The 26,855-nt window shown below is 34.0% G+C and overlaps 1 protein-coding gene across 7 annotated transcripts in view; it reads right to left on the reverse strand.

Annotated features, from left to right (window-relative positions):
* Positions 1-26,855, reverse strand: part of NOVA1 (NOVA alternative splicing regulator 1) — a 138,779-nt gene that overhangs the window by 63,770 nt on the left and 48,154 nt on the right. Inside the window, exon 1 of one of the 7 annotated variants that reach the window (XM_061998420.1) lies at positions 26,479-26,524. The exons of the other annotated variants lie outside the window; for them this stretch is intronic. The gene's annotated coding sequence lies outside the window, so the exon portion shown is untranslated. Of the gene's footprint in view, positions 1-26,478; positions 26,525-26,855 lie in introns of those variants that run through there. 7 annotated transcript variants of the gene reach the window in all.

A 26,855-nucleotide genomic window follows, 5' to 3' on the forward strand; every position in this document is an offset into this window, starting at 1 on the left:
GAGAATTACATTTAGCCAGGGATCTTAAGAACATTTTTCAAGTACATCAGCAGCAGAAGGATGGTGAGGGGGAATGTGGGCAGGCTGCTAAACACTGAGGGTGCCAAAAAGGCCGAAATACTGAATACTTTCTTTGCTTCAGTCTTTACGGACAAGGCCGACGCTCAGGAAGCTCAGTCTGGCAAGGATAACAGGATGGCCAAGACAGCAGAGGACTTGCCCTGGGTAGAAGAGGAAGAGGTTACAGACTTGTTGACAAACTTAAGCCTCATAAGTCAACGGGTCCTGATGGGATGCATCCTAGAGTGCTGAGAGAGCTGGCTGATGTGATTGTTAAGCCTCTCTCCATAATTTTTGAACAGTCATGGGGGACAGACAAGGTGCCTGAGGACTGGAGAAATGCCAATGTCACTCCAGTCTTCAAAAAGGGCAAGAAGGATGACCCAGGAAACTACAAGCAGGTCAGCCTCACCTCCATTCCTGGAAAAGTGATGGAATAACTCATCCTGAATGTTATGACTGAACATATGAAGGATAAGATGATTATAAGGGGAAGTCAACATGGCTTCACCAAGAGAAAATCCTGTTTAACCAACCTGATAGTCTTCTATGAGTGCATAACCAGCTGGCTAGATGAGGGGAGAGCAGTGGACGTCATCTACCTTGACTTTAGCAAGGCTTTTGCCACTGTCTCCCATAACATCCTCATCAGAAAGCTCAAGCAGCATGGCGTGGATGAGTGGACAGTGAGGTGGATCAAGAGCTGTCTGAAGGACAGAGCCCAGAGGGTGGTGATCAATGGCACAGAATCGAGTTGGAGGCCTGTGGCCAGTGGAGTTGCACAGGGATCAATTCTGGGGCCAATCTTGTTCAACATTTTCATCAACGACCTGGATGAGGGGACAGAGTGTACCCTCAGCGAGTTCCCTGATGACACCAGACTGAGAGGACTGGCTGATTCTCCAGAAGGCTGCGCTGCCATTCAGCAGGATCTCAACCGGCTTGAGAGTTGGGCAGAGAGAAATCTCATGAGGTTCAACAAGGACAAGTGCAGGGTCCTGCATCTGGGAAGGAACAACCCCATGAACCAGTACAGGCTGGCGGTTGAACTGCTGAAGAGCAGCTCTGCAGAGAGAGACCTGGGAGTCCTGATTGATAATAAGCTAAATATGAGCCAGCAATGTGCCCTCGTGGCCAAGAAGGCCAATGGCATCCTGGGATGCATCAAGAAGACTGTGGCCAGCAGGTCAAGGGAGGTTCTTCTCCCCCTCTACTCCGCCCTGGTGAGGACTACTGTGTTCTGTTCTGGAGTACTGTGCTCAGTTCTGGGCTCCTCAGCTCAAGAGGGACAGGGAAATGATGGAGAGAGTCCAGCACAGGGCAACCAAGATGATCAGGGGTATGGAACATCTTTCATATGAGGAAAGGCTGCAGGAACTGAGGCTGTTTAGTCTGGAGAAGAGGAGATTGAGGGGAGATCTTATTAACATTTATAAATATCTAAAGGGTAGCTAGCAACAGGATAAGGGGTGATGGGATAAAGCTGGAACACAAAAAGTTCCACTTAAATATAAGAAAAAACTATTTCACTGTGAGGGTGACAGAGCACTGGAACAGGCTGCCCAGAGGGGTTGTGGAGTCCCCTTCCTTGGAGGTCTTCAAGACCTGCCTGGACATGTTCCTATGCGACCTGATCTAGGTGAACCTGCTTCTGCAGGGGTGTTGGACTAGATCTCTAAAGGTCCCTTCCAATCCCTACCATTCTATGATTCTATGATTGAGGAGAGCCTGTTTTAACAGGGGGTTGGACTAGATGATAACTAGAGGTCCCTTCTAACCCCTACCATTCTGTTCATCCATGAACTGGCTGCTGAAAGAGGTTTTGCAGACTTCATGAGTGGATATACTTAAAACCTAACATGATGCTGTTCTAGCTGACCCTGTTTTGTGTAGTAGTTTTAGACTAAATAATCTCCAGATGTTATTTCCAACGTCAACTATCCTGTGGATTCTGTGTCATCACAGAAAAATCCAATCATTTTGCAGCCAAACATGTATCCAGTGACCATATATTAATTTTTAAATAAGATTCATAATGGATAATTTTGAACAAGGAAAGCAAAAAACTATTTTCTTCAGTTACCTATCTGCCAAATTTCAAGCTCCTGCTCCTAAAAACGTAATTGACATGCATAACAAAGTAAAGGAACTTTTCAAAATATACACTATATGTTGTATAAGCAAGGGGGGGGTTGGACTAGATGATCTTTCAAGGTCCCTTCCAACTCTTAATATTCTGTGATTCTATGAAAGGAATCTAAAACTACAATTAAGTTGTTGATAACACAATCTTTGAGGATAACTCAGAAGTATCTTTCTGATGGTGACTGTTTTTAAGATATAATAAACTTCAGCTTGATGGCTTGCATGAAGAACTAAACATCTTTAAGACTGCCAAGTATCCAAAGCAAAGCTTTAACTACATAAAAATAGGAGTTAAAAGAGTGAAGAAAATAATTTTCTTAACCAGAAGATCGTTTAACTAGGAGAATTCAGTGAGAGATCCACAGGATTCTTTTCCCAGTATACACTCAGTACATTGGAACTTTGTACATTGCCATGATTTGAATTAGGTCACTTAGCTCTAACTTGAGTACAACTAGCAATATGCTTCCATTAATATATCAGCTCAGGGAGGCTCATCGGCCCTGTTAAGTAAACACTTAAAGTTGTAAGACTGTTTTTAACTCTGTCAACAGTTGTTCCTAGGACAGAAATGTAATTGCCTACGATTCAATTAGGTGTGCTCATGTTAGATGCTAAGAAGAAAGGTTGTATAAGTGTTTATTACACTTTTCCCATTTTCTACTCAGTGTTGATAAACGTAAGGCTGAACATTGGTGCTAGGTGTTTCTGAAAGTTACTTATGACCAGAATCCAAAAAATCATCAGTAACCAAATGCATCATCCTTAAACAGACAATGCTGAGCAGTATTAATGCAAGACATTGTTTCACTCAATTAAAAAAGGGAATCCTCCTTTTTACACTCTTTTGAAATTGTAGTCATTAGTATCTGTCTGTAAAGTAAAACTGGATGCTTACCATTATCATACTAAGCACAATTCTTGAAATTGCACAAACTATATCCTCTTGTTTAGGAGCAAGAATGGCATACCAATTCCCTCCTATTGTAATCAACTCCACGTGAACTGAAGAGCAGACCACAGCTCTAAATCAAGTACTCATGATCTGATGATGCCATCATTAATGATTTTAGAGGCTAAAAAAATCCTTCTATTACTCCTCTTCAGAGATTAAGACTTAATTTATGGATGTGCCAATTGAAAGCATTTAAAGATTCTACTATGAGCGAATCAATATTTTTCAAACAAGAGACATAATTCATCAATGTTGATGCTGAATTTTGATGTCAAACTTATAGAAAAATTCCATGAAAGTATAAAAAATAATGTTTATTCTGTCCTTTAGGATTCCAACACTGAGATATTAACCGCTATTCCTACTTCTCTATGCAACTTCACCAAATGTGAAAAATGTCCTCAATTAATGAGCTTCCCACGCACTTCTTCAAATTTATCAGGTACCAACTAATTGAGGATTGAATCCCATGAGGATAATTACCAGATTGCATCTGAAATCAACATACCACAAATACATAGCCACCTCTGCATAGCAGAGGTGTTAATATCTTTCTTAAAAAACAAAAAACAAAATCAAACAACAAAAAAAAATATACAACCAATGTGTTAAAACCTACCAAATAATGTGTAGGTTTTAACAAGCAGTGAGAAACCGTGTTTGGAACTCAACCTCTAAATGCCTGCTTGTCACAATTCAATTAGCTGCTCTCTTAACATTTATTTTTATTCTACAGAAAAAGGAAAAGAATGAATTAGTTACCTTCCTCCACACAGACCTGGATTTCCTCACAGCTATATCCTCTGTATTGGCCAACAACCCTTCCCATTCCTGTTCTGCACTGATTATTTATTTAACATAAGTAGGTGTTGAAGATGAAAATGATGAAGAATAAAACTGAAATTTCAGATTGCTCTATTTTATACACAGAATAAATATGAAGATATTTTAATGTAAAAACATTTTTTCATTCAAAAGTACAATGTATAATTTCTTCAAATAGAGACACACAGGACCTCCAGAACCACGACAGGATAGGACAATTTGTGCATCCAACAGTGGGGTAAGACTCACTCCAATCCACCTATAATAATAGCATCAAAATCCCTACATACCCAGTACCTTTAAGATACTTCTATTATTTTGTTCTGTATTACAAAAATATATTATTTCAAGAAAAAACTGCCTAGCCTTTTGTATGTTAAGAAACTGTTGCAGTCACCTTCATGTAAACAGCTGCTCTGTCACATTCTCTTTCAGCACACAGCCCACAGACATTCAACGTCATCCTAACAGTAACCAGTGTAAGCGGGAGTTCAGCAGCTCCAGAAGAAGCAGCAATTATGTTTATCACAGCTTAGGACTCGCTTCCTGCTTTTGAAATCCTGCTTCCTGTTTGTGCACTCAAAGCACTAATCTCTTCCCACCACTTGCGTGGCAATTCTGTTACTCCTCAATGGGATTCCCACGGTGTGCAAGTGCCATATCACCCTACCAATGATGATCATGCAGCAGATCTAAATGGATTTGACTTCTGAAATTTTTACAAATGGTGAGTATGGTAACCTAAAGATGCATATTTTAAAAGAAAGGGGTGTTTAATCCAAATGGCAAGGATACAACATGATAGATGAAACAAATTCTCAACACAAAAATTCTGCGCAATCTAACTCGTCAGAGTAATTTACTCAAAACACCTATAACTGCAGAAAAGCAAATGGCCACCTATTCCCTCCTCCAACATGTATTCAGATGGATTTTTATTTTTGGTCACTGCAACGTACTTTGTTTCAGTTTCCTGCCTAGATTTCCCCTTTTCCTGTGCCAAGGCAAGCAGTTAAAGTCAGGATGATCAGAAATAAACTTCAGAGGCATGTGTTACCACACAGTTTGTTACATACTGGTAAACAAGAGTGGTTGTGTGTTTTCCTGACTATTTGCAGTTAAATGCTACTGAAATTAATCCTAGCTAATCATAAACAAAAAAAAACTAAAGCAAAAACTGATTATTCATAAATACTGCCATTCACTCTCACATTTATGTATTTACTACATAAGCTCGAGCCATTTTCCTTTAGTAATTATCTGTTGAAAAAAACCCACATTAATTTTGTGCTATTGAAAGATAAGTTACAATTTCTTACAGCTGCTTTTATGTGCTGAAGTAGCTGGCTATTTTAATAATTGACTACAACAGCAAATACTTGCTACACTAATTGAATGATAGAATTCGAAAGAAAAATCAACCTATGTCATCGCTTTTCAGAATTTCTGGAATAGCATGCACAAAATTTTAATTGTGACTCCCACCAACAAATGCACAATTTCCTTGCTTCTAGTCCTACTCTGGTTTATCTCTTGATGTCTATCAACAGAAACTAAAATACAGGGCACTGCATTGTCTATATACAGCTACAAAATGTGTTAATTCATGTTTCCTATTGCAAGTTTTTTCCTTATGGGCTTATTCATTCTGCTGCATCTGTAAAATTTAAAAATATTTCAAATTGCATGCTGACCACCTGAATTCAAAAATACCCTCCAATGGGTATTGCCTCTGTATCTGCTGTTAGATGTGTTTGTATAATTCCTTCCCAGTGACAGATGGTAGGAATTCTCAGTTTAATGCATGTTTGACATTACATTTTCCTGAAACAGCTATGGCTGAGATGGGAAAGATGACAGTTGTCTGCCTGCTATACTCTGTTTCAGAAGGAACCTTCTTGTGAGAGAAAACAATTGCTCCTTTTCAGACCCAGAATGGTCTGCACTTGAAATGGTTGGACTGGAAAGCAAAACAAGGAGAAAAAAAATCTACAATCACAAAGTGAATTAGGAGGTAGGTTTGTTTTCCACTTTTTTTTTTTAACCTCTTTGCCTCTCTCTTACTTCTATTTAAACTGCTAACTAATCAAATGTAACATTTTCTGCTCTAACAAAAAAGAAATGTAAATAATAATAATAAAAGTATTTAAGACTAGAAACACAGAGTGTATCTTCTATTGTGTGCAGTTACCTGGGCCTGGAGGGGGATGTTACATAGCATTCACATTCACATTCTCTAGTTCCAAGAATAAAGTATTTCCAAGCATACAAATAGTGAGTTAACAGTTCAGTAACCTGATCAGCTCTGCGGGGAACACATACTCGTTTCTCCTGCCCATACGGGTGGGTATTTTGCTTACATCTTCTACACCAATACAATTATTTCTCTGGCTGCAAAATGAATTAGATTATGTCAGAGATGTGCTTGCAAACTAATCCTCCTAATTCCCTTTAAAAAAACCCAACCAAACAAAAAAAATCAAATGAATGAGCAAGCTGACAAGACTTACTGCAGTGCTGGACAGATGCTATTGCTGATGCAAAGAAAGGACTGAAATGCATGGCTTGGGGTAAGAGTAACTTTTTGGCAGTAACATTAATTTAAATGTCAGAGGACCATGAAACCACACTACGAAGTCTCCTACAAGAAAAACCTCAGTTTTACTTCTTTAACTTAGGTCTTCTTTATGTTTCTCTTGATAAAAAGATGAAGTGTTAACTACTGTTTTTACCAGCCCCACTTGGATGGACTCAATGTCTCACCCATCTGAATGAGAAAAAAGCCATTAAGATCATCCATTATTCTATTTAATCTTGGAATGGAGCAAATCTCATCCATACTGTATCATTAGAAAACTTACTTGGAAATATAAAACGTAACTGTTCAATAAAGCTCTTGTAAATAGCACAGAAGTAGAACTTCTCTGGTTTGCAGGCATATTCTAGTGATGCCCTAGGGATATGTCATTTAGTGGTGTATGCTTGAGTCTCATTCTTAAGAGTAGATAGAGTAATAAGTAGATAGAATAATAATTCTGCAGTTTTTGGAACTGCAGAAAGGGTATAATAAATCCTAAGTTATCGTGCATACTCAGTATTGCAATTGGACTGATTTGTAGATAAATTATTAGAGATGACTGTAAGCATTTGCAGATTGTCTTCAACAGTTTTAAATTACTCCAATATCATACAATGAAATTTAGGAATATTGAAGAATAAGTAGATAAAGAAAATTACTGTAAAATATATTGAATATGAAAGAAGTATAAAAAGTGGACTATTGCTAAAAAAGTAGGAAGATAAATTTTTAATGCCTTAACAGTTGAAAGTTATGCTTGCACTAGAGAGATTTAAGAATTTTTACAGAAAAGTACATTCAGCTGGCTTTTCACATAATTAAATAAATAAAAATAAAAAGCCTCACAGAATTCTCTGGTTCCTTTGAATCACAATGAAAGAAAAAGTATTACCATGGAAACAAGAAGCACAAAACTGTGATAAAACCTAGGAGAAATGTCATTGCTTCTCAGCAATGAAGGAAAAATACTGTCAACAAGCTACAGTAACTAATTAATATCCTCAGTCTTTCAAATATTTATTCACATGAGCACACTTCATGTGACCCAATTTGGAAAAAAGAACAATGAAAAAGGATGTGTGAGCTTCATTTCTAAGGTGGTAAAACAACACACAAAAAAAATTCAAAATACACAGGATTTAGTAACTGTCAAACATTGTGCTGGAATCAGATGTTCATCACACATCTGTTTCTATTTATAGCATTTTGTTTTTCACAACAGGTATGTATTTCACTCAGTCACAGACTGACTGGTAAGGTTTGAAAGAGACCTTTAGAGATCAGCTAGTCTAATCTCCCTGCTCGAGTGGGATCAGTTGCAGCCAGATGCCCATTTAAGTGCTGTCCTTTTTTTAAAAATGAGATCATGTTAGTTTCAAAATGAGCTACTTGGTTAATTGTTTTCAAGGTGAAGTCTTAAAAAAAAGCCCATTATTGCCATTTACATTTTACAGTATCCCTGAGAACAAAAACAACATGGGAGGAAGCAGAGGTGGGGAAGTCAAAAGTTCATTTTGTTGAAAATCATTTTTTAATAAGTCATGTCTGACTCTTGCAAAAGTATTTTCAGCTTCCTGGAACTATTTTTTTTTAAACACAAAAATGTACTTTTCACTTCTAAAATGATCTTGTTATAAACTTAAAAACTGTACACTAATACATCATTAAAAATAAAATAGAAATGTAACTATTTTTCTTGCTTTTTGCTTTCTATACTGCTAGAAAAATAAATACTGTGGATAAATCTTTAACTCACATATCCAGGTTGCATTTACATTTCAGTACTTCTGTCTACCATCTTAAACCTGCATTGTTTTCTCATTAATGTATACAACCTAAGTAATTTTGAAAGTCTGAACTTTCCTGCTTTTACATTCATTTAAATGCTGCCTCTACATCTTTAATTTCTTATTCTACTGAGTCCTTTTCCAAACTTCCTTCAGTTCTTCTGTTGTAGTTTCCTTTCTTTCCCTTACTGTAACAATGAAAATATTTCCACTATGGAATGTGTTTAGCATTACCATCCTGGTCTTTTACTCTCACTCATGAACGCTCATTTGCTTATCTCAGAGCACCTGTATATTCCTTCCAACTTTGTCCTTTTATGCTTTGAAGGAACTTACAAGTTAAAAGACACAAAATTAACATCTTAATATGTATTAAGTACCTACATTACCATAATTCTAATTTATCCTTTTGTGACATCTGTCATGGCTAATTTATGCATAAACACCTATTTAAAGTTATGTCATTTCTCACTGTCTTCTCTTCCCACCTACTCTGTGATCATTCACCTGTATTTTATTTACAATTTAACTTGAGAGTTCAATGGAGACAATTTTATCACAAATGCCTTTTCAATATCCTGATCTAGCTGGGATTTAAGGAACCATCCCAACATGAATAAGCAATACAAGATATTTTTTTTTAAATGGGTCAAGGAATGGTACCTTTCCCTTAGAGCCTCGTGATACTGATTTGTGTGAGCAAATCCTAAAACATCAGCATTCTCCACTTAGATTAAACTTTAATGGATGTTTGAACAGATAAGCACTGCTAAAGGCATAATCCAAAACAGTGGACTCTACACTAAACAACATATCTAACTACAGATTGTTAATCGCTACACTTAATAAAACCAGATAATAAAACCCACAATCACTGTCCTAAAAGATTAAGTTCAAATCACATCATTTAATTTATTTAGTAGTAAATTACTTTTGTGTACTTGTGCTGAAAGTGCTCGTGCTATACCATTCTAGAAAAAAATAATAATAATTAAAAAAAAATCACATATTCCCACTGTGAAGCAACTCACGTAACCGTTAAAGCTTCTATTATAACCAAATCAAAATTACAGCAAAGATAATTGACAGGGAAAATAAAACCAGCTCATACACCAGGATAACTTTCCCTCTTACAAGTAACTGTATACTTCTCTCACCTCCCAGTTAAAAGATAAATATCGATGATAAACATATCCTTTAAGAGATTCAATAAGTGTTCGTTAGTAAAATACACAAAACAGTGTAAAATCAGAGACTAGTCAGTATCTGTAATCTGTATCTATCAGTGAATGCATATATACGTATTGGTGCAAGCGAGAGGAATCTGTAATATCACTTGCACCAATACATATATATGCATTCACTGATATATACACATACATACATACATATGTATAGAAGCTTAATTTTTTAATTTTTCCAAGGCAGATGAAGAACTTTTCCCTATTGAAAGGACTGAGGGTTTTGGAAAGAGGAAAAATAATTCATTGTTTAAAAACAGTATCAGTGAGATGAGGTGGAAAATTGAAAACAGCTCATGATTACACATTCTAAAGCTGAACATAAATTAAACTTCTTCACTGATAGGCAGAGTTGACATTTACAGAAAAGAAACAATAGCATAGTGTACTAATCCCTTCATCCTATACTTTGTCATCAATGAAGAAAAGATTTATCCACAGGAAAACTTTGACCATGGTTCTTATTATAGATTCTTCTTGTATTGATTTGATTTCATTAAAAAATAAGCTACTACAAAATATGAACCTAATTTCTAAATTATAACACAGAAATGTATTATTTGGCATGCATAAACAAATTCCAGTTTACTTTCAATAAATATAATTAAAACCCCCAAAAGTCTACTATGTTATAGTAAGGATCTACCAGAGAAAGTTTTTGCTACCCAGATAAACAGCAGGTGCTATGTAAAGATTTGAAATCAAAACACATGAAGACCATGAGAAACGGGAATGGAAAACCACAACCATCTTGATTCGGGGCCAAGTAACGCAATAAATCAGACTGAGGTCAAACCACACTCTAAAGAGTTTTAATTTATACCATACACAGAAACAAAGTTTAACAGATTTTGATTTATGCCAAGTACTTTGATCTTTCAAGAAAGCTACAAGCATAGATCTAAAAACATTTCATATTGTTTCATAAAACATAGTATTAAATAACTATACATAAAAGCCACTTCAGTTTGCTTTTTATAAATTCAACTATATTTTATAGTTGAAGTTTTTCAAAAGCTGTGGGCACACAGGATTTCCAATATTTATTGTTAATCATCTAAGCAAAACTGTAGAAAAGTAAATCTACTTTTGGCAGAAAGCAGTTACAACGGAAAACATGAGGCCCCATTATTTTATCTTTTAAACTAATTTCAGCCTCATTATAATACAGAAAAATACATTAAATTTGATAAAGAACAGATGATTCTGTATTTATAATAGACTTTTCAGAATAAGTCAAGTAAATATGAAGCATTTATCTTGATTTTTACATTCTTAAGCTTGTTTTTTTAATTAATTATCTTTCTGAAAAGATAATGTCAACTGTGGTATCTGAAAGTACATTATTATCAAATATACACATTTTAGATAAAATTCCTCTTGAACAATTCTCTTGGATCAGACTTTCCTCTCAAATAACCAGTAATGCATACTGCAGCCAGGAAGACAGAAAAGCAGACAGGTGAGAATGTTAAGGTCAGTCAGTGATGGGAGTTCAAACTATGCAACAACCTCACTGCTCTGGTACAACATATGAAAGACAGATTTAAGGAAAAAAAATGAAATACACATAATTAACCTTTAATGGCTGTCTCCAAGAATAATATTGTGGCTATGACCAGTGTCATAAAGTCAATTTTACTGTTTTCACTACACATTTTGTTTTGTTCTTAGATTGAATTTTGTTTATAGGAAAACATCACCATCTATTAGTTTCTCACTCACAAGCATTTTATTATAAAACAGAGGGATGTTGTTGTTCCTACAGCAAAGAAAGAAACAATAATAAATGAGCAATATATATTCCTTGAGTAAGAGTTCAGTCCTCACTACAATTAAAAGGTCTGTACGTAATTTCAAGATGACACATCAAAGTAAAATTTCTTTAAGTGACAGTAGTAGCTTACCATAAACACTAGCTCTAACAACTCCACTGGAATTTTCATCTACTAGTTACTAACAAACAAAAAACTTCAGTGCCTTGGGTTTCTCTAGGGTTTTGCATAGAGATAATCTAAGTAATAAAAAATGAAAATATATTTTTAAATTCATGTGACAATGGTAGATTATTTTGTTTTTCTAGATTTCCTCCAATATAACTAACCACAGGAAATTACAACCGAAAGATAGTTCAGTGCTTTAGTATCTTAAATAGAAGTGGAAAAGATGAACAATAAGAAGTGAGTGAAGGCAGTATCTCTGAGGAGAAAATAATCAGTGGGAGAGGGCATTAAGCTCATTTAAGATCTGTAAATAATGACCTGTAAAGTTTTCATTTGCAACACTTTTGCAATAAGATAATGAACATAAATTATCAATAACAAAAATGTAAACTCAGCATAATAAGGAATTCCTTAGCATTCAACTTGTGTGCACATTAGTTATCATTCTTTTTCAGTAAAAATAGTTGCAGTTTGTTTAAGTGTCCTGTTGTAGAACTCAAGGCTTCCTAAATGTACTAGATAGACAACAAATAAGTTATTAATAAGTACAGAAAAATGTTAGTGAGGTTCAGACACACATCTGCATAACTGTATTACTAAGGATAAGTGCACTTAGAATACAAATATCCAACAGTTGCACGTATTTTGCCCTCAAGAGTTGGTGAAGAAAACCAAAGAATGAGATCACACAGAATCTGGTTAGTTGAGTAGAGACCTTCTTAGCTTACTCAGTTGGACAGCAGGAAACATGCAGAACTAAGGACAAGCAAGTAAACAATGAAATTTAGAACCTTTAGCCATGAGAGCTGCTGGAATAACAGCTACAAAACACAGACATGCTGGTCATGAGTTAGTGGAAAGCATATGAGATTCAGAACTTGGTGCTACTGTATTTTAGCTGCTCAAATTCTTGCAGTATCAAGGTAGAAAGAGAATATTTTCCTGAAAAATGATATTTCTTTTTTTTTACAAAAGGAAACATCTGCAAAACATCCACAAGCAAATATGTAAACAACAGAGATAGAGACAAAAGAAAACTAGGCAAAGATAAGCTCCTTGAGCTTGAGCTTCTCATGACTTCTTCCTGCATATTACATATAAATAAAGATTAGAAATGTAGTCTAAAAGTCTTTCTTGTAAATTCCACTGCCTTGACCAGCGACAAATACAGTATGATGTGGAAACCAGTCACTTCTTGTTGGATCCAAGAACACAATGAGTGTTCACAAACCACGTAAGATTAAAAGAAGTCTAGATCAACATCTATGTTTCAGGCTAAAACAAACATAGAAAAACATAATTCCCAATTTCATATTATTCCCTTTACAGCATCTCTCATTCAATGTTCTTATCACATAACACACTAGAAATGGCAGCAAGTTTTACACAGCTTTCCACACCTAAAAGTAAATACTAGCAAATAAAAGTATTTGTGACTGAGAATTTTTCACAGAATATCAACGCTTTAGCTTACAGAATGCATGTGCCACAGCAGAGAGATTCATGGAGTGGTATACCTCTTCTCATTCTAAACTTGTTATGAGTATAAACATTAACTTAGGGTAAAGATTAACTTAGGAAAGATTCCAGACCTTAAGAACAATTCTCCACATTCTACCCCTCAAAAATGGGTAGGAAGGAACATTTACAAAAATATTGCAATTACTTAGGCTTATCGTAATAGGAATTCCTACAGACAAACAGAAAACAAGGCTATATAAGACTAGCCAAGATATGTATATATTGCATTTTATAGGACATTGTGAAAGGTTGGTATGTTGGGAACCATGGCATTCAAAACAAAGCAAGAGTTAACGTATGAATAAGAAATCATTTAAATTTTGAGCACAGTATCATTTAGTATTATTATAGGATTGAAGAATGTTGTGATAGCTTTTTTTCCCCTTTCAGTCCTGACAAAGGTCTTCCAGCCTGACCTTCTGACATTCCGAAGTGGTTTACACTTCAGAAACGATAATGACAAAAATCAAAATGACACTGTCCTCTTTTTTTTTTTTTTTTTTAAGCTCATTTTCATAGAGGAGCACTGCACAGAGTGCAAGCAAGCAGTGTCTCACTCCTTCTGTCTTTAGAGAGCAGTAATGACAACAGAATAGGCAGTGCTATCACTTCTTATGACTAGGTGGGCATGAGAAAAGATTCAACTTCCTTGAACGGAAGTTTCTGAAAAGGTATAAAAAGATACTATGTAGCACCAATACCATTAGGAAGAGGATAAATTTAATTTTGCCCAATTAAAAATCTTACTTTGGCAGAGTAACTTTTATTTTTCTCCTAAAAGCGCTTTGGTAAAAGTTTCCATAATCCATGGAAAAACAGAAGTGTTATTCTTAAGCATAAACCCTGTAAAGGATACTATACAGTACTGAGAAAGATAAATAAATTATCATTTAATATCCAGTAGATCCCAGGTGACAAATTAAGAATATCTATAAGGATTACTTTAATAAATACAATAGGATTTTTAGGAAAACTGCAAAGTGAGACTTTAATGATGTCAATTAATGCTGCAAGTTCCTCTGAAAATAAGCCAACAAATTCCTAAGAAGCAAATGTTCACAGAAAATCTAGTAAACAGGCTCTCCTCCTGAGAGGAGGATACCCTCAAAAAACATTCAGATGCTGGAAAAAAATTTTCATATTGAAAAGGTATTCTGAATAAAATAAGCACAAGACAATAAACAAATCTAGAATAATTTAGCTGTAAAAAACTTATTTATTATGGTGTAACTGCAATTTACAAACATTTTCCTTCAGTTTGTGATGGGCTCTGGTAATCATTACTACTTAAAACAAACAGGTAGAACAAAGATAGGATCAGAAAGAGTTTTCATACCAAAGGCTTTAACACCACCACTCTCGAGCTATTGAATGTAACAAAGAACACAAACATTTCTTTGATAAATGAAACAAAAATGAAAATAAACATTAGCAGAGACAAGACTGCACTGTCTTGTTTTCAAAGGACTTTCTTAATAGTCTAGAGTTAAATATTGGATTTTACTTATAGTTGCACTTATGAGTGAAGAACGTATTAGACTTACTTTAAGAAAAGTTAAGAATGGACATTTTCTACTATTGTACTAGTGGGGTATGGAGGAAGTAAAGGAATGGAATTGCATGCACAGAAGTTGTTTCTAGCACCTTGATTACTTCAATGCACAAGGAAACACAATACTACCTACACTCTATGTACTAAGACAGATAATCCCAAAGACGTACACTATTGGACTATATCCACAATTCATGTGCTAACATAAATATCACAGAAGATACTGTAATGCATCAGGTTAAAAACAATAATTGTTCCCAATTCATATCGTATGTATTTCAGAAACCCTCAGTATGTCATATTCACAGAGACATTTAAAAGGTAATATAAGGAAGAGCACTTGATGTACCTCATCATCTCTAGTGTGTTTTCCCCCAAAAACTAAGAAAATATCTCATAATAGCCAACAATACTACTTCCAGAAAATGAGATGAAAACTTGAAGCATCATAATAACAGTATAATGCCCAAGAAAGTGGTACATCATGAACATAGTGTGCGAGGAGGGGAACACTACCTTGTGACAATTAAGACACTGCAATATCCCTTAAGCCTAGCTAGCTAACCTCACTTTCTACAGCACTTTTCATAGCCACTTACGACAGTAAGAACTAGACCAAAACGCAGGGCATCCCCAAAAAACTCAACTACAAACAATGTGGTTTTAATGGCATCAGCATGAAGACACCCACAAATATTCTATTAGCCATGGAAACAAATATGTAAGCTACAGAGAAAAATCTTTTTATATATACCACTCATAAGCTGCATCACAGAAAAAGGATATATTTAACTACAGATATACACAACCGATTCCCTCTTCCAAACTAACATTATTAGACAGAATTTGGAAATATGAAGGCCATAGTTAACTACTCTTGATTAATCGTCAAGAATCAGTGTTCCCTGTACGCTAGTTAGCTGTTCTCAGTTACCAAAGCAGGATGTCAAACTTAAATCATCTACTGAACAAAATCCTTGTCATGTCTTGATGGCTAAGTCATGCTATAAATTATTTACAGACATTTGATGATAGAACAGAATGCTCTGTGGCAGGAAAAACTACCAGTTCAATAGCAGAGTCACGCACGCTTCAATGCTCAAGGACACTCAGCTACGCTCAAAGTTGCAGACAGACACAGCCACCACCACAAAATTTGCTCCCCTTTCCCCCTCCATTTTTAGAAGTTTGCTATTATGTTGAGACTCTTGGTGTTAATTTTGTTCATGTCCCTTTGGAGGTTCACATATTCAGGGTGTGTCTTTATAAAACACTACATACAGCAATCAGCTTACACTTCTGTGCTCCAGATTCTTTTAACTCTTTCCCCAGTACCTTTTGCTAAGGATCATTACTATTATTCCAGAAAAAAATTGCAACTCCTTACATTTCAGAACCCCTAATACACTAAGTACAATTGTTTTCTTTAGGTCTATAAAAAGGGCATTCAATACTTATCCACAAGTTGTCCATAAGATATCCAGAATGAATTCATTGTCACCCCTATCACTGCCACTGCATCTTAGTTCTTAGGATTATGGGCTTCCTTTCCCACTTTTGAAATGCCGTCTGATATGAAACTACAGCACAGCTTTCAGAATTCTTGTCAAAAATTAAACTAATGTCATTTAATAAGATATTTTAGGATACTAAATACCTTTCCTTTCTTCTCCAAAATATTTTTAAACTATTATCATGTTCCTATTACCTTTTTTTTCCTGTTCTTAAGATTCCAATATTTCTGTAATGCCACTGGTGTTCATTTCTATTTACTTCTAGCGGCTGAATACATCCTTTGGATATAATAAATAAAACGGACACATACATGAGACACAAACAAATCAGTGGTCATCTGCTGTATCTAGACAGCTACTGGAAGATGCAATGAATTAAGAAAATTGGGTTGCAGCAAAAAACTTGAAGTTATAGCAAAAATCAAATAATTCTGATACGCATCAAAATAAGAAAAATAGAGACTGTATTTTTCTTCTAAGTAGGTTTAGATTCCTTTTCCCCTCCCATAAAGCAATTATCATTTTCCTGATACATACAACTATTACTACTGAAGTATCTCTACATAAAATGCTCACGTACATTTCCTTTAATGGATTAACATGCAGCCTCCTGCTAAAAACAGTAACACTTTTGTTACACCAGTCTAGTCACTAATTCTAGTTAATTACTACTTGGTTTTAGAACCAGAATCATTATTTAAAAAAGAAATCATCATGCTATATGCTGCAAAAATAAAAGAGAATACTATAGAATACTAACAATAATTAAAAGACAGACATTATAAGGAAGAAAAAGCATTAAAGATTTTTTTTCCATGTGGATACCACTGAGAATTACATGAGTACAGAAAGAACAAGATCCAAACAACCCACCACTTATACTTGGATGAAGGATTAGAAATATCAGTAATAGCAGCAACTTTGAGATTAAATGGTGTTGGCATTAAAATAAAAGTACTTTTAAAGCCTATTAATTCTATGTTTACACACACACACACACAAAAATCTAGCTACAGCTATTATGAACATGACTTAGAGTTTACTCAGTTTTTACATCCAGGACAATCGTTTGATCCTGGTTCAGTATCACAGCGTAATATGGCAATAAACACACACTATCTTTGCATGACCTAAGAACTCATCTGAACTGACAAGAAATAATACAGAAATAAATTCAAGGCACATAGACAAATATTTTCCTACAATGGCCAGTGAGTATATAGAATTTTTAGTAAAATTGACAAGTTTCTGAATTTCTGTTTTCATTTTATGTTTAGAACATTCCACCATTTTCCAAAACGCTGTGATTCAATTTGCTTCACAGACAGTCATCTTGGGTACAAACCCAATTCTGTAATTTTTGAAGTATTAGAAGCAACAGAAATTAGTTCTATGAATTTAAAAAAAAAAAAAAAATCAACATATCCCATCTTTGGCTTAACAATGCTCTTTGTATTTCAGATGAACTATATGGACTAATGGAAAGGTCTGGAGTAGACTGATGGAAGTGATTATCCCACTTTATTTGGCAGCTGTTGTGTTGTTTGTAACTAGATCCAGGATTGGGCCCTTCAGTACAATTAAGATGTTGACAAACTGAAGGAATAGCATCAGGACAGTCAAGAGTATGGACTACCTGTCCTGACAAGGAGAAGCTGAGGGAACTGGCTTCTTTCATTAGCTGGAAGAACAAGCAGTTTCAGGAGAAGTTGCTTCCTAATACCTATAAGGTCATCAAGAAGATTGACTTTTAGTGGTCCATGCTGAGAGAACAATAAACCACGGTCAATTATTGAAACAAGACATTCAAATTTGACATAAGGAAAAATATTTTCATCATGAGGACTGTCTGACAGTGGAAAAGATTGCAGAGAAGCAGTACAGTAAGATAAAACCATCAGCAATCCAGTCTGCCTGCACAGATAACTCTGATTAAGGAAGGAATTTGGACAAGAGATCTGATATCCCTTCCAAACAGAATTACTATTCTATTATTCCATTCTATAGTTTTCTTTACTCTTTTTTTTTAAATTTTTTTCCTGCATGGAACAACATAGTTTTTGTTGTACCATCATCTCCACATTTTCGAATGGAATTTAATGTAATGCAGCCACCTTTCTTGTCATACTTTGACACAATCACTCCCTCATTTACAGTGCAAAGTTTTTTTCTCATAGTATCTGTATATAAATGTGATCTGTGGAAATGATATTATTATTAGGAACTGAGGCTATCAATCTTCCTTTTTTAGCTGTGCAAATATAGTGTTGAAAATTACCCAGGAATAATTTTCCATATTTTGACATCTCACAGTCCTTAAGATAAACACTGTAAAGATATTTTATTAAATGACAAAGATAAAACTCAGCAAGGTAATACATGGAATCTGACAAACTCTTAAAGCAATTACAGATTATAAATTAACTTTTCTAGAAACAAACTTGGTTGTCAGTGTCAGTGAAATACTCTCTCAATGAAATATGGGAAATATAGTTCAAAAACATGTTGATATGGCAGATGTATGTTAAAGTAGAATATTCTAAACTATATGCTATTGCCTAAATAGTAAGTTTTACTTTAGCAGATCCATTGTATATAGACAATACTACAAAGAAAAGATAAAAAACTGAAGACTAAAAACTAGTGTAGGTGTGTAGCTTCAAAGAGCTAGAGATCCAGTAACATAATAAATTATTACAAAAATGATTAGGGCTATAAGCCAAAGAAGTCTTCAAGGTGGTATATCTTAGTACTTTTTTTTTTTTTAAAAAGGAAAAAAATGAAAAATTTCAGTATAATTTTTCACTGAAGTAAAATGACAGTAACTATCTTGCTGGATTTAAAAAACTCGATATGCAGTCCAAAAAGCTCATTATACTACCTATACTTGGTATTAGAATATTTATCCTTATGCACAAGAGAAAATGTGCATAATGAAATATATGAAATAAATGTGCATAATGAAATAGAAAATTCTTCTTTTACAAGCTTTATGATATAATATAGGACTATTTCTGCAATTTCCTTCAGCACTGAGATGGAAAAGTTACTCTTTTTATTTAAAGTTTACATTGATATTATACAGTACTATGTTTTCCCTTTCATGGTAGTTTTTTGTAGAATTTATAATGATCAGATTTAATAGGAAAGATAAGATCATAAAAGCAAATACCAGACTTATCAGAAAAATTCAAGGAAATACTGCAAGATTATTGTGCAGATACTTTAAGGAAAATTTGTTAGATTTGAATAGCATAGACACAGTAGTTATACAGAGGTAAAAATCATACAAGATACAGTAAACCATAAACTGTTTCTGAATATGGACTGTTATACTATGTAGTAGTAATGCACTGGTTTTACTGGTTTACTGTCACAATGTAAAAGATATGAAGAACACAGTATACAGTTCTGAATTAATGTACTAAATTATTTTCTAATAACCTACCAAATTTGAAGATTCAATGCTGAAATGGCAGATTAAAGAAAATACTCTGAACAAGTTATATGAATGAGACTGTGAAAAGTTGTTCTGAGAGTACAGAGATCCTTTACTGCCTCCTTTGCAAAAGGTTTCCAATTGCTGTTTCCAAAAGCTGATTTGGAAACAAAACTGCTACAGGAATGTTAAGAATTTCTAAGAAAGGAATATAAATTAGAGAAGAGTACAATACAGCAATGATGGCAAGAAATGTTTGTTTGTAATGTTCAAACTTATCCAGCTCCAAAGAATGCATTAAGATTGGAAAGGATTTAGAAATGACAAAAAGAGCAGACATAGGCTATCTTCTAATAAAGGAATTCATGTAAGCTTACACTCATCAAAATCTGAAAGTGACTTGAGCTAAATGTCAGGTGTCTCCCAAATAATGAAGGCACTGAAAAGTGTCTGATTCATCCTTTTTCTATACAAGCAGAAGTTTCATGGAGTACAGTCAAAGAATAAATAAAAGGATATGGTGGTTCTTTTTCAAGGTCTCTTTACTAAAAGAATTTGTCACCTTTGTACACATTTCATTTTGTCACAAATGGGCTTGTAATGAGTGTATTGCTGAAGATGAAAATCTGCAAAAACTCATATTCATGTAGAAAGCTTTAATCACAAATTTCAGCAGAAGACAATCTGCTTATGTATTCAACTTTCTTGTACATGGAATAAAAACTTTCAAGTTCAATATATGGTATTGTCCTTCCTGAACATGGAAGCTTCTCCTCATCTGTGGCTTAGGAAAGCAGGAATCATTATATGGCCTGAGTAAGCTATTATTGAAACACTATTTGTTTTCTACACATTGTCAAACTTTGTGTTAAAAACATAACTCAACATATGAAGTGTAATTCAAAGGATAATTATTCAGCACATGAGATTTCATTAATCAGTACAAGGTCATTGCGAAATTGATCAAGAAAGACATGATGTTTTCTAAGCCATTACCCATGAAGACAGAACTGAGGAATCATGACATGTCTCTCTAACATGAGAGAATGTAAAGTATGCATGCAGAGAATGCAAATGCTATTGCACTTAAACAGAACAGGAAGGCAGGCTAGCAAGAATTTTTTACTCTTATGATGCTACCCTGCACTTGAGTGAAGTTTAACCTATGACACTGTATTTAAAAAAAAAAAATCAGTTTCATATATTAAGAAAATAAATAAGGCTATAATTATCAGCAAAACATGAAAATTTTAAGAGTCAATATTAAGAAGCCAGGTTGACATAACTACAGTCACACAAAATACAAGTGCCCAGAATGTAATATGCAATAACTGTTTGAAGTAAACTAAAAGCAAATGTGTATAGAGGCTTTTAACTACATCAAATATCCAGCTCAACAACTACAAAGTTAAACATTGGAATATAAAAGCAAAGTTCTGATAAAATAGCTATAATAATTATATCCCCACTTGTAATCTATAGATAGTAATTTACACATATTTAGAATTAAATTTTCTATTTTTTACATCAAGTACATCGAGTGAAAGAAAATCTGAGCATCGTAACACTGCTGACATTAGCTAATTCGTAGTGGTATGCATCGTAAAATATTTAAAATATTAAAGTACAAAAACAAAATGAAAAAACAATTTTTAATTCCTAGTGGAACTCCTAGTTTAAATATATTTTTGAGATTATTTACAATACTTCATGGAAAGTTAGGAAATGCACAACCCTACATTTTATGTATCTAACAGGCTATGAACCAACTGGTGTCAGCTTTCATAATCTTCACAAAATTGTATTTGTTCAGTATTACATAATGATAAAAAAATTAGTCTGGCTTACATTAGAATTCTACTTTATCATCAGGTAATTTATTTTAGGTCAAAATCCTTTACTGAAAACAAACCCGATGTTGTCAAATTCTCCAAAAGCACTTTTCCCAGTCAATATACTTATTTGCCAATTAAATTTTTCATTCTCACATGCACATAATTAAGTTGCTTTGGGTCACATTAGTTCAGACTTTATGGTTCTGCTGTGTTGATTATCTTAGCTAAAACAAAGAATTTATCAACTCCATAATGCAAGAAACACGTTCATTGATGTTAAAACTCCTACAGAACAAGCATTAGGAATTTAGGAAGTGAGTTTTACAAAAATGAATATGTAACTATATTTTAACTGTTTGAATGCTTTGTTATGTATAAAACTAAGAGAACATTATTAACATTTCTGTTATTTCATTAATGCTTATTTACAAAAATCTGATTTTGTTTGGGTGAAATATATCCACTCAATCTGTTTACACTATCGATTTTCTAGTGATCTGAAATAGAAGTAAAGCTAGTTTCATAAGTGGCAATCATTATTAAAACAGTCTAATTAAAAGTAATTCAATAATTGTTTGTTTCATGCAATAATAGTAATTAAAAAAAACTGGATGGATTTATCAATACAAAATGTTTAGAATTTTTATATATTACAGTATATCACAATTATGGATTTTTTCTTGATCAACAGGCATATTCATTGTGCATTTTAAGTTCTAACATCTGCTTAAATTATACCCGATGTGAGACTTCAAGCTAAAGTAAAATCTTAATCTCTACGGAGTGAGTCTGATTTTCTTGTTGTGGAACTTAGACAAGTGATTTAATAAACAGAATTTTTCTTACTCTTATTTTTGTCAGTCCTGAAGTAATACAGCAGACAAATCACTCTACACTGTTCACTCTGAATAGATTCGCTCAATAAATATCAACAAATTAAGACTTATTGAAAGTTATAAGAGTATTGTCCAGAGCAAAATGTGATAAATTTGTTATCATTAATTCATGATTTTTGCCATGGGCATTAATTTGGGCCAGTCAACTTTTTTTTTTACATAATTGAATCTAACTTAAAAATTACACCTGGTTTTCAGGAATGACAGGTAGAAAGCAAATATTAGAACTCTTTCTCTGTGGAAATCACTTCACAATGCCTCCTGTTAGTATAGTGCTCCCATAGTATTTCAAATATTTTGAATTGATTACGGAAAGGCAGAAGAGCTCTTTTCAGTTAAACTACAATGACTGTCAGTTAAACAGATATGATTAGTGTTTGACATTGGATCACACCAAACAGTTAGAAAAGTTATGAAGTTACCAAGATACTATCTAAAAGTAGAATGTTCCTTCTAAGACATTTCCTTGTGTATCTTCCTCTAGTTTTAGCATAGAATCATAGAATGGTAGGGTTGGAAGGGACCTTTAGAGATCATCTAGTTCAACCCTCCTGTAGAAGCAGGTCCACCTAGATCAGATCACATAGGAACACGTCCAGGTGGGTCTTGAAGGTCTCCAAGGAAGAAGACTCCACAACCTCCCTGGGCCCTTGTTTAATTTCAATGAAACTCTAAATAGTGTATCAACTAACTACAAGTTGACAGAGCAGAAAGGCAAATTTTATTTAACTTGTACTAAAGACATCTGTCCCCTGATGTCCAGGTCTGTTTCATCTAAAATTTAATCTTTAACCATACAGAGCTTTTAACTGGCACTGAAAAAAAGAAAAAAAGTACCCCGTAACACATAGGTTAATTTCAAATTTCAGAATGAATTATTTAATTTGTGAATTATAGGGTTAGTTTATTTAAAAATCGTCAAAATAAAAGTTACTTGATCTCACATTTAGAATGGATGGTCCTAGTCTTTCACAGCAATCTACTATAATATGATACACACAGGGCAGTTTATTTTTAAATGCAACCTACAATTTAATTCAATACATATACATATTCATTAGCTCTGATCAATCTAATCAAAGATGTCCTTGAAAGAATTCTCAAGGAAGACATTAAATCAGCATAAAATAACTATTATACGCCACATAACAGAAGGAAAAAGAGGTTACTCTATATTTAATCACTTCTTGAACACTATGAATACATACAGTATGTACATTTCTACAAATGTATCCTAAATACCATGACCTTGCAAACCATATTGTAATATAAAAAAATATAGAATAAAAACTATTCATAGATTATCTATATTCAGCTTAAATCTGAAGTATTTCACTTACAAAGGTAAAAAACATATTAATTCTTAATATGCAGAATACACTAAACATAAAACTATTTGAACATGACAATTTTCATCTCTAAGAGAGGAAAAGAGTAAGTATTGATATGTGCTGAACAGTCATTTTCCCAATTTAATTACATGGTGGCTATTGTTGTGCAAAACTCAACAGAAGTTCCCAAATCACAACTGTCATAAAAGTAGCATATTTCTTGCATTTGATCAGTAATACCTTAGGAAAAAAAAAAAGACAAAATATCATGTGTTTTCCGTACACTTAAATATTCTATTAAATAACCAAAATACAATGACATTTCAAGTACATATACAAAGTAATACTTATTATTGCATCTTCTACACAACTACAGCAATAGGACAATTCTGCAAATGGCAAGAAAAGAAGTCTCTCTTTGCATTGACAATTTCATCCTTTATTTTTACTGACGAGTTTAAGATTCTGTCTTAATGTTGATATAATTAGCTGCTCATTCATATCAAGATTTTTTCTTCTTCCCTCTCACTCTCCTCACAACTGAACCTCATGGCAGCATATACTAATGAAAACATGTTGACCTATGCTTTAGCAGAAAATAGATGACAGGAGATATTTAAAACAGTAACAAAAAGTAGCAATGTTGAGTGCAGAAGTGAATGGATACATTTAATGAACCTATTCAGATATTTCAGTATCTTTCGGGTTTTAGTCTTCTGTGGTTTACTCTTTAAAACCAGGAAAGTGAAAGTATCACAGAATCTGCCTAGCTATAATCCTTGGCAGTTATAACTTCACAATCAAGACAGATTCTATGAATAGGTTTAGGAAAGCATATAAAAGCTGAAATGTTTTTACAGTGAGCTTTGCTCATACAAGGAATCACACTAGCTTGTGGCATTTATATATTGACAAAGGCCATGAGACCAAGATGGTAATTCTTTCCATGAAAAGAAACTTAAACACAGGAAACTCTGATGAGCAGGAACAACATATTTGACAGGATATAGAATTAGAAAGCAATGAAAGTGGTGTGATCAGAGAAATGTCTTAGTCAAACGATTTTGGAAGTAGCTTTTTGAAGAAACAAAAGTTAAGGACATAGATAAGAGTCTCATAACCTGTAAAGTAGAATAACTTACAAATGTTTTCACACACAGTAAAGTTTAGACATACCTGAAACTATGCAATTTGAAATACAAACTAGTCTTGGGAAAAAAAGCACAGGTTATCTACAGTTACCAAAAAATGGGTAAGAAGGAAGTGTCTGGGAAGAGGATTGAGACTAGTTTTCAAATTTACTCAAGTTCCAAGTAGACTATAAGAAGATGAGCACAGCCAAGACAATACGTCCTAGGAATCAGGGACAGCATAACTCTGTATGAGTCTTCACAAGAGACAAAAAACACAATCCTGATCAAATCCATGTGTAAGATCACTTATATCACATAAATAAAGAATTTTGGGAAGCAAATCTCTGGCACACAGACTGAAATGAGATGACGGCAGGCAATCTACTAAATATGAGGTATTTCAAGAAAAAGTCACAAATGGATAGCAGTTTCTTGTAGTTGACCATGACTACAGAGCCATATTCAGTAACTGAGTGTGACAAAATTGTGAACGTACATGGTTCAGGAAAAAAAAACAAAACCAAAGAGGAAGTAAGAAACAGTGTAGTCATACAGTTTTAGCAAGAGGAAATCACTAAGTACTAGAACAAAAGCTGGAGTGGATGAGCTTCAAATAAAAAGAAGATAGGATTAACTCAATATTGGTATACTGCACGTACTGTATTCAGTTTGTAAGGTTGTTTTGTACAAAATGCATTTAAAATGCAGGAAAAAAAAGTGTTTGCAAAACACAAAATAATATATTAAAAAAAGGTTCATTTCTGGGGATTGCAGATAGAAGAAAGAAATGCATTGGTATCTTCCACTTGACATTACATTTAAGAATCCACAGAGTTCAATAAAAGGTTGTAAAGACAGAGAAAGTTTTTCATGTTCATCCTAACTATTCATTTACAAATGCCAACTATAAAAAAAAGCAGTATAATCCAGTTCTTTAATTAAAATATATTCTTCATGTTAGGTATACATTTTTCTAAATCTGTGATGGAAACTTAAATTTTTTCACACTTTGTGTAGTTTTACAGAATGAGTTTGCTATTATATCTGAAAACATGTCTTTTGTTAGCATCACTGTTGACCTAAAGTCAGTACCTATAAAAATACCTTTCAGGTTTTCCTTTAACATCATAGAACAGAAAAAAGTATTTTCTTCAAGCTACAAACAAACTTTGATAAGCAATTACAAATTAGTAGTAAGCTTGGACAAAAGAAAAGAGAACCAAAGAAAAAAACCTTGCTGTATAATTGAAGTAACTATTGAATTGCCTTTGTTCACTCCACTTGGTTTGGTGGTTTTTGTTTGGTTGTGTCTTGGGGTTTTTTTTCTTTGCAAGGGTGCTAGTCTTTTCCCTCTACTGAAGTACTACTTTTATTATGGTCAAAAACATTCACTGGAGTGGAAGCAACTGAGATTTGTTTCTGCTTGTTAACTCTCATGTTAGGCAGTGAAATACAATACTTAAAAAAGTGAGCCGTATTAAAAATGAAAAAAATAATTCCATTACTGAACCCATAAGCATTCACATAATGCAATATGACAAAATATATTGTATGTTATCACACTATCTGATGGGCTCTACTAATACTGATGAAAGTCTACTTAATCTGCTAAATTTTATGTGGTTACTGATATGAACAAAGTGGCATAAAAAAAATGAAGAAATTAGACTGTAAACTGTGAAAAACAGAAGAGGATGATGTAATATTAGAAGGAATTTCTCACAAGAATCCTGTGCTGAATTAGAGCAACTTTCCAGCGATATGCCATTTCCTTCCTGTGCCACTCCATACTCCCTGAAAATATATAAAACGGAATGGGTTTTACAGTAGATGGAGTCATGTCAATGTTCAGTTACTCTCTAGGCTTTATGATTCCTTAAGAGCGTAACACAAAAAAATCCAGCTTATTCCAGAAATAAATTTACTTTTTGCTATTATTCTTCTCTGTAGGAATCATAACCACAATTGTTAATATTACTGAAGACAAATCTGTTGCTACCAAGACATGGCCAATGAATGTACCAGAACTGCAGCTCCTTCTCTTGCTGAAAGGTAATTTTTCAGCACATCACACTTTTAAGCTTCACTCAAACTGAAACA

The sequence above is a fragment of the Colius striatus genome, chromosome 6, assembly GCF_028858725.1.
Source record: "Colius striatus isolate bColStr4 chromosome 6, bColStr4.1.hap1, whole genome shotgun sequence".
Taxonomy (NCBI): Eukaryota; Metazoa; Chordata; class Aves; order Coliiformes; family Coliidae; genus Colius; species Colius striatus.